At 29.5% G+C, this 11,823-nt stretch overlaps 1 protein-coding gene across 1 annotated transcript in view; it reads left to right on the top strand.

Moving 5' to 3' along the window:
- Window positions 1–1,112: 1,112 nt before the first annotated feature.
- Window positions 1,113–11,823, top strand: part of LOC106689242 (phosrestin-2) — a gene marked incomplete at its 5' end in the record, with an annotated part of 174,560 nt that continues 163,849 nt past the window's right edge. Inside the window, 1 exon segment of the mRNA XM_067052379.1 lies at window positions 1,113–1,163.

Consider the following 11,823-nt stretch of genomic DNA (forward strand, 5'->3'; position numbering starts at 1 on the left):
TTATCTTCGTAGGGGTAGTAGTTTTTATGATATTCATATATGAATAAAAAATTTGGCAAATGAAAATTTAAACGAACGACTATAAATTAATTTATTTTATTAAATTTCATGAAAACTACTACTCCTACGAAAATAAACGTCATAAACTACTTTATAGCTCATTAAACTAGCTTTAACTTGAGTGCTAATAGACAGCTGTACGTCAAATGGTTTTTGAGATATAGATTTTTTTAAATAAATTCACTAACTACTGATCTTTCAATACGTTTCATACAACATTTTTGTGAAATGTTGCTTTTTAAAAAGCTATATCTCGAGAACTATTTAACGTATATAACTCTATTAGTGCTTAGATTGTAGCAAATATGCTCAACTTTAAATGATGCTCTCTTACATTTTCTATCGTTGTTAGTAGTTTTAAAGTTATAGAGCTCCGAATAAAAAATTAATTATTTTTAAAGTTTTGAAACAGCCGCCATTTTTTATTGCCACTACCTGTACTTGGCAGACTCATCAATTTTTACTAGTAATTATACATAGTTTTGAATTAGGTAATAAAAAATTGGGGTGAAATAACTGCCTTTTTTCTCCTCTCTTGTAAAAAGGCTCTTGTACTATTCTGAACCTCGCCTAACTCTAAAGACCTCGTACAAACCTACTCAGCTCCATCCTTAATGTTTTGACATAGGAGTCAGGGCTGAAGTCCAAATCTTCTGTTACGTTGTAGCGTTTTAAAACAAAAGTAGTGAGAGTTAGTTTTAGTTAAAATACACTCCAAAGTAAACATTGTCCACAGTTGGAATGTTTCTTCATTTACATTTAGACAAGTTGTTTTAGTTTTATCCTACATACATCTCTAAGGATTACACTGAAAGGATCTTTTGTCGCTAGCACCGAATAGACCTTTTATTTTTCCATTCGGAAAATTTTAAGCCATTTACAACTACTTTCACATCATATATTACTACATCTAATTATAAATAAATATAATTGATTAAATTAGAAATTATTGTTTAAATATTTTTTAGTAAATGTTATTTTATAATATATTAAATCAATTTAAAATAAATTTTACGGTAGAAACCCAAAAATAAATCTATTTGTTGTTCCAGGTTCGTGGAAAAGCCTCTAAACAGACTTGAGGAGATAAATTTTAACGATTGGTAAGTTTATCTTTTAATGGCCGGTCAGTATTTTAAATTAATACGTTCAAATTTATAAATATTTTATAAAAATAATTCACTGAAAAATCTGTTGAATTTCTTTTTTCTTTCAAAATATTGTACGATGGGTGTACAAATAAGTTTCAACAATACACTAGAAGGTTTTATTTAAATTATAATTCATTCGAAACAATCAAGATACCTTTCCTTCTTATATATTTCACTCTTCACAAAAACATTTTGGCGTTCTAGCTAAGTTTTCATTTAATTTCGCCGTTTTATGCACATTAAAGATCTAATTTAATTGAAATTATATTATTTACAAAGACTAGTTTTCCATATTACATTTTACTAACTGAATCTATGACAGTGACAAAATAGTGTGATTGACACTGAAAGTTAATTAATTAGTAGCTTATTTAATATATTCAATTATTCCTTCTTTTTTTTTTAATTTGAAGTCAAATATTTCTTAATCTTTTTTTACCAACGGGAACGTTCCATTCTACAAATATTTGAAACATCAAACAAATTTAATAATAGTCAGCAAAATATGATCAAAAGAATTCAAACCAGGTGTATTAAAGAGGAATATAAAATTAAAAAACAAAATACCGTTACCTGAATATTTTTTTAAACTGCAAGAAGCCAGTAGCTATTTGAATTCGTGATTGAATATTTCTATACAATATAGTATAGCACTTCTACTCTTTACAGTATAGTGTATAATACAGTACCAGTATACAGAATAGTACAATACCTGTAAAAAGGGTGTTTAACACTCCCTTTTTTTTTCTATAGTAGTAAGAATTGTGAAAAGGAATTTTCTAGGTTTTAGTTAGAGTAATTGAAGTTGAAGTCAAGTCAAGTTTGTAACCTCCTTCAGTTCATCTTCATCGCACCTAGCTTCTATTGAAAATACATATTTTCACTGAAGAATTCACAAAGAAAATTGTATTTTAAAATGATTTTCTATCCATAATTTTTATGATTAAGGCCTAAATTGCCAAAATTCACAATCATTTGTCAGCGGTTCATCGACGATTGGTGCCCGAACAATGCGGAATATACAATAATATAATATATGATTAAGAAATTAGTAATAATCCATCTAGAAGAGAATATAATCAGCGAAGTTTAGAAGTTAGGATAGTTGAACAAACTTACTAGACCAATTAATTGACCTAAATTAGATTCAAAGTCTGGGGCATCGCATTACTAGGTAGTATATAAATAGATATAATGCATATTTGTATATGTTTGTAGAGATTGGTTCCAAAAATAAAACTAAAGAAGGCTGTTGAGTAGTATGCCCAGTAATTAATTTAATTAGGTACATATTCAATAATGTATACTGGAGTTCTACTAATGAGTAGATTTTCTACAAGATTGTACATGCAATTGTAAGATAAATCATGTCACATTCAAGTGTATATTTATTTAATAGAAAGTAAATTTAATTAAATAATTAAAGATAAAATATTCATACATTTCCTTGTTTCTGTCAAAGAAAAAAGCCAAATTAATTAATTAAAATCCAAAACCTAAATCAAAAAAAGAGAAGTATGCTTTTTTTCCTTCTAAATATTAATAAGGGATTTTTCTAAAGAGTGAGATGGAAACAAGTTTCTGAAGATAAATTTTTTTTTTAAACAAAACATTATGTAAATAAATAGAAAAACAAAATGCATGAATTAAAAAAAATTTATTTGAATTGAACGAAACATTATTCATTCATATTAATTATCTTCTTTTAAAGTAATACCTATTGATTCCGATATTTATATATTGTAAATTAAATAACATTGTAATTTAAAACTCGTCAAAACTGTTACCGAATGGGAAAAATATTATTTCGTTCTTAGTTTTAATTAATTTTCATTATAATTATTAGTTATTCTGATTAGCAATTTGAGCTTAAGTTGATGAAAACTTCAGGAACCCATCCTCTGCTACTTACAGGCTCTAAGTTCCTAAAAAAAAAGCTGACTTTTTTGTTAGTAACTAATTAAAAACATACAAATAATAAAAATGGATCATTGAAAGTTCATTAAAATGCTTTTCTATTCGATAAGTATTAACATGTGAAGATATTTTTGCATACTTGTGACCCTGAAGTTTTTTGAAAAAATAAAATATCCAGAATATAACTCGGCTTAACGAATCCCCATTGGTTACTATCCAACTACGTAAAGAACAAAGCGAGGTGTTTACGGTTTCAGAGAGAAACCGCTTCCAGGTGCCTGTTTATTTAGTAGCTATCGAGGTGGCGAAGAGGCTGAGTAGTATCATGCATTATGCATGACTCCTACCTCTCTAATAGCACCTCCAAAGCAAGTTAGCGTATCACACTGTTGCTAATCGTCTGCAAGTAAAAAGTTATGTAGTTAACTTGATGATGCTCATCTCATGGTATACCTTTTCACTTAAAACCTAAAATAAATTTAAGTGCAATCCAAACAAAAAAAAAATCATAGGCCGAAAAAACAATTATTACCAAATAAAAATGATTATGTTCATCCCCAAAACATCCCAAAAAAGCTTTCCAAAGCCCTTACAGACTCATGATTCCTAATAATAGGGTGTATAACAAAAAGACCGTTTTTCAACCAAATATTTGTATTATTATTTCTTTGATATAAAAAACAATAAATACTCAAAGTACAATCCATTGTTATCAGCCGTCATTAGCAATCTGTTAGCCAATTGCTCAATCCCACGCTGATACCATTCTTTGGGATAGCTATCAAAGAATTCTTGGACCGCAATTTCAACTTCCCCAAATTATCAATTTTTTTTCCCTTGAAGGAAATGGGGCATGGATCGAAACAAGCAGTAATTCAATGGTGCGAGGTTTGGACGATATGGTGGATTAGGCAGGAGTTCGAACCCAAGAAATTCTTTAAACTTTTCAGTAATTGCTGATTGCTGAGGAGATCGTGACGGACCAGTCTACTGCTCTTTTTCACCTTCCCCATGGAGAGTAGATGGCGACTAACAGTATCTTTTAACAAACCACAATCCCTGGCAAGTTCGCGAGTACTTGTGGACCGATTTGACTTAACAGCTTCCTATAGCACTTCATTAATATCCATTAAAGATCGCCCGGAGCCCTTCTTCCTTTCCAACGTCGTATCTCCACTGTCAAATTTTTGAAACCAACGCCACGCAGTGCGCTGGTCAAGGACACCTTCCCCTTCATATTTAATAATTTAACGAGTTGCTTCAGCGGCTGTAATTTTTATTTCAATAATGCCTTAAAATTACGAGAATTTCGTAAGACACTGTTATGTTTCTTCTTTGAAATAAATAACTAAAAAATGTTTGAAGAAGTCGAATGGGATTAAACAAGTTTAGAGAATGCTCTAAAGGGATTATTAACTATTCGTAAGTATTAAGTAGGATTAAAATATTTACATCCCTTATTATACACTCCATTATTTTCAACAATATTTCCATAATTTTAAGGATTAAACATACATATCAGCGTATATTATGTATTGCCAACAAGCAAGAAGTTGACCAATAATACCCCACTTACGATTCCTAAACAAGTTTTCATTAAGTTAACTTAATCCAATACGCATTGAATTTTTGCAGTAAGGGTATAACAACAGGATTTGATGCAATCAACATTATGTTTAATAACAATTCATAATTTGCATTTATTCTTGGATTTGTCCGCGTCAAAAACTCCCTGAACCTAATTTTGACTTCCTTCATTGATTCTCGTATTTCTTTAGACACCGGACCAATTGCGTATGCAAGTTTCATCACTTTTCATCTATGGAATAGAGCTTTGTGAACTGCTCAAGGTATGTTATGCTATGGATATTCTCTTTATCGAAGAAGTTTAACAATTATCCTAATTTGTATTTCCGAAATTTCTAGCATTTACAATAAAAAAAGGAGAAACAGTTTTAAATTTTGCTTCCCTAGTTCTTTCTATTCATACACCATAAAACAACTGAGGTGGACTCTCTCTTTAACTCTAGAAAAGATTAACTTTTGATATTTCGGGTAAAACAAGGACAAACTTTATTTATTTATTTTTTTCATAGGTAATCATTATTTTCCACTAAACCAAAAAATGCGATCAGACTAATTCTTGAACTCTTTTATTATTAATATTAATTCAAAGAACAGTTTATAAACGCAGTAAAATATTTAGAAGAAAATATTAACTGTTATATAAATAAAAAAATAAATTAGACTGATTTTTTTCCTAAGCACTTTGTCTATTTTGAAGTAATTTTGTAAGAGAAGAAACTGAAAAAACCGTAAAACTGAAAAAAAAAAATTATTTATTTAATGTAATTTACAAATGTACAAAATAATTAATACAATAAGTTAATTGGATGAATGTTTCAAACACTTGGAAAATCTCGGGAAGGTCACCCATAAATTTAAGGGAAGGTACTTCAAGCATAAATTTAAATTAGAAGGTTTCGTGGCCATCTTCTTTTCAGACGCCTCGGAGGATTATCAGGGATTGTTCAGGATGAGAGGTTAAGAAGTTTGGAATGAAAAGACGCATATCTGTTTTGGACCAAATCTGCAACGAATGGGATATTAAGGTCTTTGTGGATGAGTTTATTTGTAACGTAATAAGGAGCATCAAGGATTTTGGATTGTAAGGATTGGATGCGGGAGAAATTTGACGGTTTGGTAGTGCCCCAGAGCTCAATTCCATATGTCCAAATTGGTCTGATTATCATAGTGTATAATAATTTTTTGTAGTGAATGGGAAGCTAAGAGCGTTTGTCAAGTAGGTAACTCTAAGGTGTTGTAGCAATCGAAATCTACGAGCAGTTTCTTGTCGTTTCAGTCTTGTAATGTGGCTTCCAAGTAAGTCTCTTGTCAAGATGGTGTCCTAAGTATCGAATCTGTTCAACAGGCGTTTGTGGAGTATTTAAAAAGGATAGTGAAGGACAGGAGGGTAGAGGTTTACGACGGAGAGTTAAGGTGATCTGATGGGATTTGTCAGGATTTATTTTGATTCTCCGGTTTTGACACCATTCTTCAATGGATATTATGTGTGTCTGTAGATTTTGTGATGCATTAGTAGGATCGTTATTTACAGACAGTATACATGTAACATCAGCTTATAATGTTAGGGTGGGTTGGGATGTCAGCTGTATAAACCGTATAAAGAATGGGACCTAAGAAACTACCTGAAAAAAGTTAAATAAAGACTTTTGACGCAAAGGACCAAGAATCTATTAAATCTCTAATCTATTTTCCGAGAAAAAACATTTTTTCCTTCAATTTAATCCTCTTACCCAGCACCGTATTTTTATTAAAATTTAAATGGAAGATTTAAAAATTGATATTGATTTTAAATCAATAAATAAAATATTATTAGTCTATATATATAGAGATTGGATCTGGGTCACCTCCAGAATCCTATTACGTCGGGATTGAATACGCCCACAACACAACAATTCCAATCGAAAAGAAATAGGGGAAAGATATAGAAAACTGATATAGCTCATTAAATTTACAAAGTGTAACAGAAATTATAGAAAATTAATACATAAAGTATGTATGTATAAGAATAAAAATAAAATTAATATAGCTCATTAAATTTACTAAACAATTATAAATAGATAAGCAAATTCAGTACAATTATTTCTTAAAAAATAAAACAGTGAATGATGAATTAAAAAATAAATATTTAAGTTTAATTAAAAAGATAATCATAAAAAATATTAATAATTCACTTGCTTATAATATAATTAACTGGTCTTTAATGATTTATAGAAGGGTTGAGGGTCAGGATTGGGAGTTTTCAAAACTCATAGCTTATATTAGCGTAAATTATTAAAAAATCATGCAGACCTTAGAATGAGCATATCAAAATGGGTACACTAAGATGGCATCAATAAATGATGAGCAAATTTAAAAAAGTTATTTCTTCAGTCATTGTAATTTGTCGAAACATGCTTCAGAAAGAAATGCTAAGTTCATATAGTTGTCTTTTTTTAGTACAATGTGTATTTGGGATGATACAAACATGTAAAAAATATTGTTAAAATGAAATTATAACCGAATAATGGAAGATTAATAATTTGATATATTTTGATGTGGAGTTGTATTGATTTTCTATAATTTTTATTTTTATTTCTTTAGAATTAATTCACTATTTGGAAGTCACTAATTCTAACCTTAAAAACTATCCCAGAAAAAAGTGAAAACTAAAGAAGTTTGCAGGAAGAAGTTCTTTAAGGCATTAATGCAATCATTAAACTATTGAACTGTTCCGAAACCATGCCGATTTTTATTGCAGCGAAACAAGGATGGAAAGAAATAGTGGTCAATTAGTTGTAGAGGGGGTATGATTTTTATAATTGTAAATGAGTTTGTCAATGATTTTATGAGGGAAGTTGTTCTTCATGAGGATTTGCTGAATACGGAAGTAATTGGTACATTAAGTATTTGATGGTCAGGTTGTTGGGAATGAAAATTTAAAAGTCTTCTTGAGTAAGTTGGTTTTGTATACCAGTCAGTAGATATAGTGTTGTTGGAGTTACTGGTGATGAGGAGGTCAAGAAAATTGTAGGAGTTGAAGGCAAATAGGAAATCGTTAATTTTATTAGGATTCAGGATTAAGAGGAGGTCATCGACTTATATATTTTTTATTAAATATCCGATTTACATACCCACTACATATTTATACATTTTATTAACGTTTAGCTCACATAATTTTACATTTAACTCTTTTTATGTGTTTTACTCTCTCATTAACTATTTTATCTCAACGTTCGTTTTTTGACCGTAAGATTTCGGTTTATTTAACGCCTTGGCCAACCTGCACTCAAATGATTTTTCCTGCAATTTTAAACAGTTTAGTTGGAATCTCTGTCTATAAAACCTTAAGTTATTTCTCTCTTATATTCTCCATATTTCTTCTTCTTTCTTATGACATTGTTTTTACATACTCTCCCTTAAAATATCCGTTTTTACATATCCATTATATATTTATACATTTCATTACCTTTTAGGCTCTCATAATTTTACATTTTAACCCCTTTTTATGTTTTGTTTTTTTACTCTCTCATTAACTATTTTATCTCTACGATCTTTTAACTAAAAGGTTTTTTAATGTTACCTATCAATATAACATTCTTACTCACTGTATCAATTATTTATTACTCAGATTTATGTGTAAATAAATAATAATGTTATCAATCCACTACTGTCTTTGCCCATAGTTATTAAACAATTAGTTTATATTTTCATTTTATCGTTATGTACATTTCCAAATTTGTTAGTCTATGATTTATTTTATTTTATTTATTTATTTTTTCTCTCTGAATGATGTTATAGATCAGGTACGTTATGCCTGAAAATTAGGTCGAAACGTCGGCACAAATAAATAATTTTTTTATTAAAAAAATAGTTTATTTGCGTTTTTTTTTCTGCTGACCGTACTCCCCCCCCTCTCCCATCTTCTCCTCTCATGTATTTTTAGTTAATACTCATAGGGCATCCTATAATCTGGGTTCGGTGGATTATGTCTCTGTTGGAAGGGCTGATCTCCATACGTATAGACTAGTTCAATTTGCATATAATCGAATCTGGTTGTTTTTCATTTCAATTGTGGGATTGAAATTCCTACTTCCTTTTTATTGGGTTCTTCAATTAGTAGTTCCGTATTCTTTGGATTGTGTTGGGAAGGAAATTGTCATTTACTGTACTAAAAATACCATGAAAGTTGTAATTTATTTAAACTTGTTACCGGGTACTTGCGGGGTACTCCCTACACGTTGTAGGGTATTCTCTTCAATTCTATTGATTCCAGGTTCAAAAAAACAAGTTCTTTTCATGTAATCAAAAAAGCCAAAGTATGTACATAATTTTTGTTTTATTTTTATATAAATAAGTAATAAAACATAAGAATATATACTAAAAAAAAGTAAAAGAAAAGTGAAATATAACACTATGTATATATAATTTTTTACAGGAATCATAAACATGTTCATAGAAGCGGTAAAACAAAATATCTGAAAACATTAAAAACCCATCCTAATCATAACGAACCAATGTAAATACATAATTATAGATGTAACAAAGAGCTATAAGGCTCGACACAAAAAATTGAAAAAATAAAATAAAAATTTATTTAGAAGTTTCTGAAAAAGTATCTAATGAGAAAACTTCTTATTGGATTGGCCCACTCCAGCACCTTTCACCGGGACAGGAAATTGGAACGGAAGAAGACATCCTATATTTAGCCACACCAACTCTTTTGATTAATGTAAAGCTTTAAAAGGGCTATTTTAAAAAAGTAATTCATCATTTTTTTTTTAAATATCATTTAAATAAAATAACGAATGGTGAAAAACTAGCAACCTACAATAATACACTAAACATCTCACAACAAAATCACAATAAATAAAAAAAAACTTTAAAATTTCCAAGCAACATGAGAACATGAGCACTCTAAACATTTTTGAAACGCTTTTACATAAGAAATAGAGACTCTTGTGACTGCGACGGACATACACCACAAACATTTTTAAAAAGTTTTATATGACTGTACTCAACATGACAATAACCAGGCGACACTAACTAGAGCAGTCATGATGGACGCTTGGCCGTGAGCTCCCAAAAAAATTATATTTTCAAAATACAAAAAGCAGCTGTTAAAATCAGCCTATAGCAGTCCAATTAAGAGAATGTGGAACATCGTAGAAGAAACAAAGCATTGGCCCACAGAATACCACAATATTTAGTTTTTGGATGTTTAAACTTCCAGGCCAGTTTAGTCATTTAGGCCGTTCATAAATTTGACTAATGAAATTCTAATTGTCTATTAATTATCCACTGGTTTACTTTTTTTTTTTTACCTTATGACCTACATTGCAGGTCTTCATCACAGCTCATCTCTATGCAGCAAGCAGAGAAATGAGCGTAGCCTCACTAAATGTATGATTTTTGTTACAATGACATACATTCAATTTATGTTCATCCTCTTTAATTATATATAACTTATTTTTAATAAGGTTTCTCTCGTTTAATTATGTTGTTCTTCTACCTATTGCTTAAATAATTACTAATGTTGGCCAGAGGCAGGCTGTGGGGTTATGAAACGTGATGATCCTGATGGGATGAACAGCGGGCCAGTGCAGACTCGCGCCATCTCTTTTAAAAAATGAAAGGATGAAGGAAGAGCGGCATGATAAAAGGGCTATTGTTGTTGCCCCTAATTCGCCAGGTGGTTTTTTCTTTTTTTCTTTTTAATATTTACCTTTGTACTATATTTTTTGATTTATCAGGGAGATTATGTTCTGTCCAGGGTCATTATAATCACAGTAACCATTAGGCCGCACTGTCTTGTTCCAAAATCTTGACAAAATATGCCATATCCACATTGTAACAGATAATATTGCCTATTCAATAATTTATTGGCAGATCTTTAGCATGCGTGTTTCCTAGCATAGGAAAACAAATACATCACTAAAAAAAAGAAAATATCAATTTCATTTTGCAAAATGTACCTTTCAATAGTTACCATACATATTAAGTAACTAGTTAATACCATACATTTTTTTCCGTTCTTTTTGTATTTGTCTTTTAGTAAGATGTAATAATGCTCATTCCATTTTCTTCTATTGTAATTTAATTACATTTCATGGAATTACTGTGATATGTTTTTTTACTAATATAGTTTGATTTAATTACTACTCACCAACTGATGGGGTGCACCCTCAATTTTAATACTTACATAATTTTCTAAGGACCAAAATTGCAAACACGATTCAAAAAAAGTTTTTCAAAGTTAGAAAAAATAATATAAAACTAATATTTTAATATAATTAATTAATTAATTAATTATATGGCTTATGATATTTTATCAACGTCGACTAAAAAATAATGGTCAAAACTAATCTTCGACATAATTCCTTTTGAGTCAATTCATAGTTGCAAATATTTCAAAGTTTAAAAATTAATATTATTTATATATATTTTCTTAAAAATAAAATCAACATTTCTTAAAATATATGCGTGTTAAGAAAAGTACATACATATGTTTACGAATGTATAAGCGATAGTAGTGGGTGTAATTCGATAAAATTGATATGGGTCTATTGAATAAAAGCTCATACAATCTCTGAAAAAATCATCAAAACCCAAATCAATGTCAAAATAATTCAGTATAAAATATTTTTTAATTCAAACAACTTGATCCCCAGTTTTAAATCAATTCTACGAAATCGTCCGAATTTCTGTCATTTAATTACCGCGTCATAAATATCAATTAACACAAGCGAACGAAAATATAGGAAATAAGTCAATTATTTAAAAAGATAGATAAATAAATCCATAACGACTAAATTTTACCAACGTTTCCATGAAATAAGTAAAAAAGAATAATTTTTATTTGGAAAATATAATTTAGAACAAACAAACGTAACATCTATTTGGCAAGAAAAGAGATTGGACAATAGAGAAGAGATGAACTTAGACCATTAAGAAAATTAAATGAAATAATCCCTCTCCCTTCCTATCAACTTATCTCTAATGATAATGAGATGAGCTCAAAATACAGATTGTTTCACAATAACAGCAATTATTTCGATTACTGTTATTTCAACCATTTTAATCCTAAAAAATTAATTTCACATTACAAAATGAGACTGTGTATATATATATA

The sequence above is a fragment of the Halyomorpha halys genome, unplaced genomic scaffold, assembly GCF_000696795.3.
Source record: "Halyomorpha halys isolate HHAL.00 unplaced genomic scaffold, Hhal_1.1 Scaffold1311.1, whole genome shotgun sequence".
Classification (NCBI taxonomy): Eukaryota; Metazoa; Arthropoda; class Insecta; order Hemiptera; family Pentatomidae; genus Halyomorpha; species Halyomorpha halys.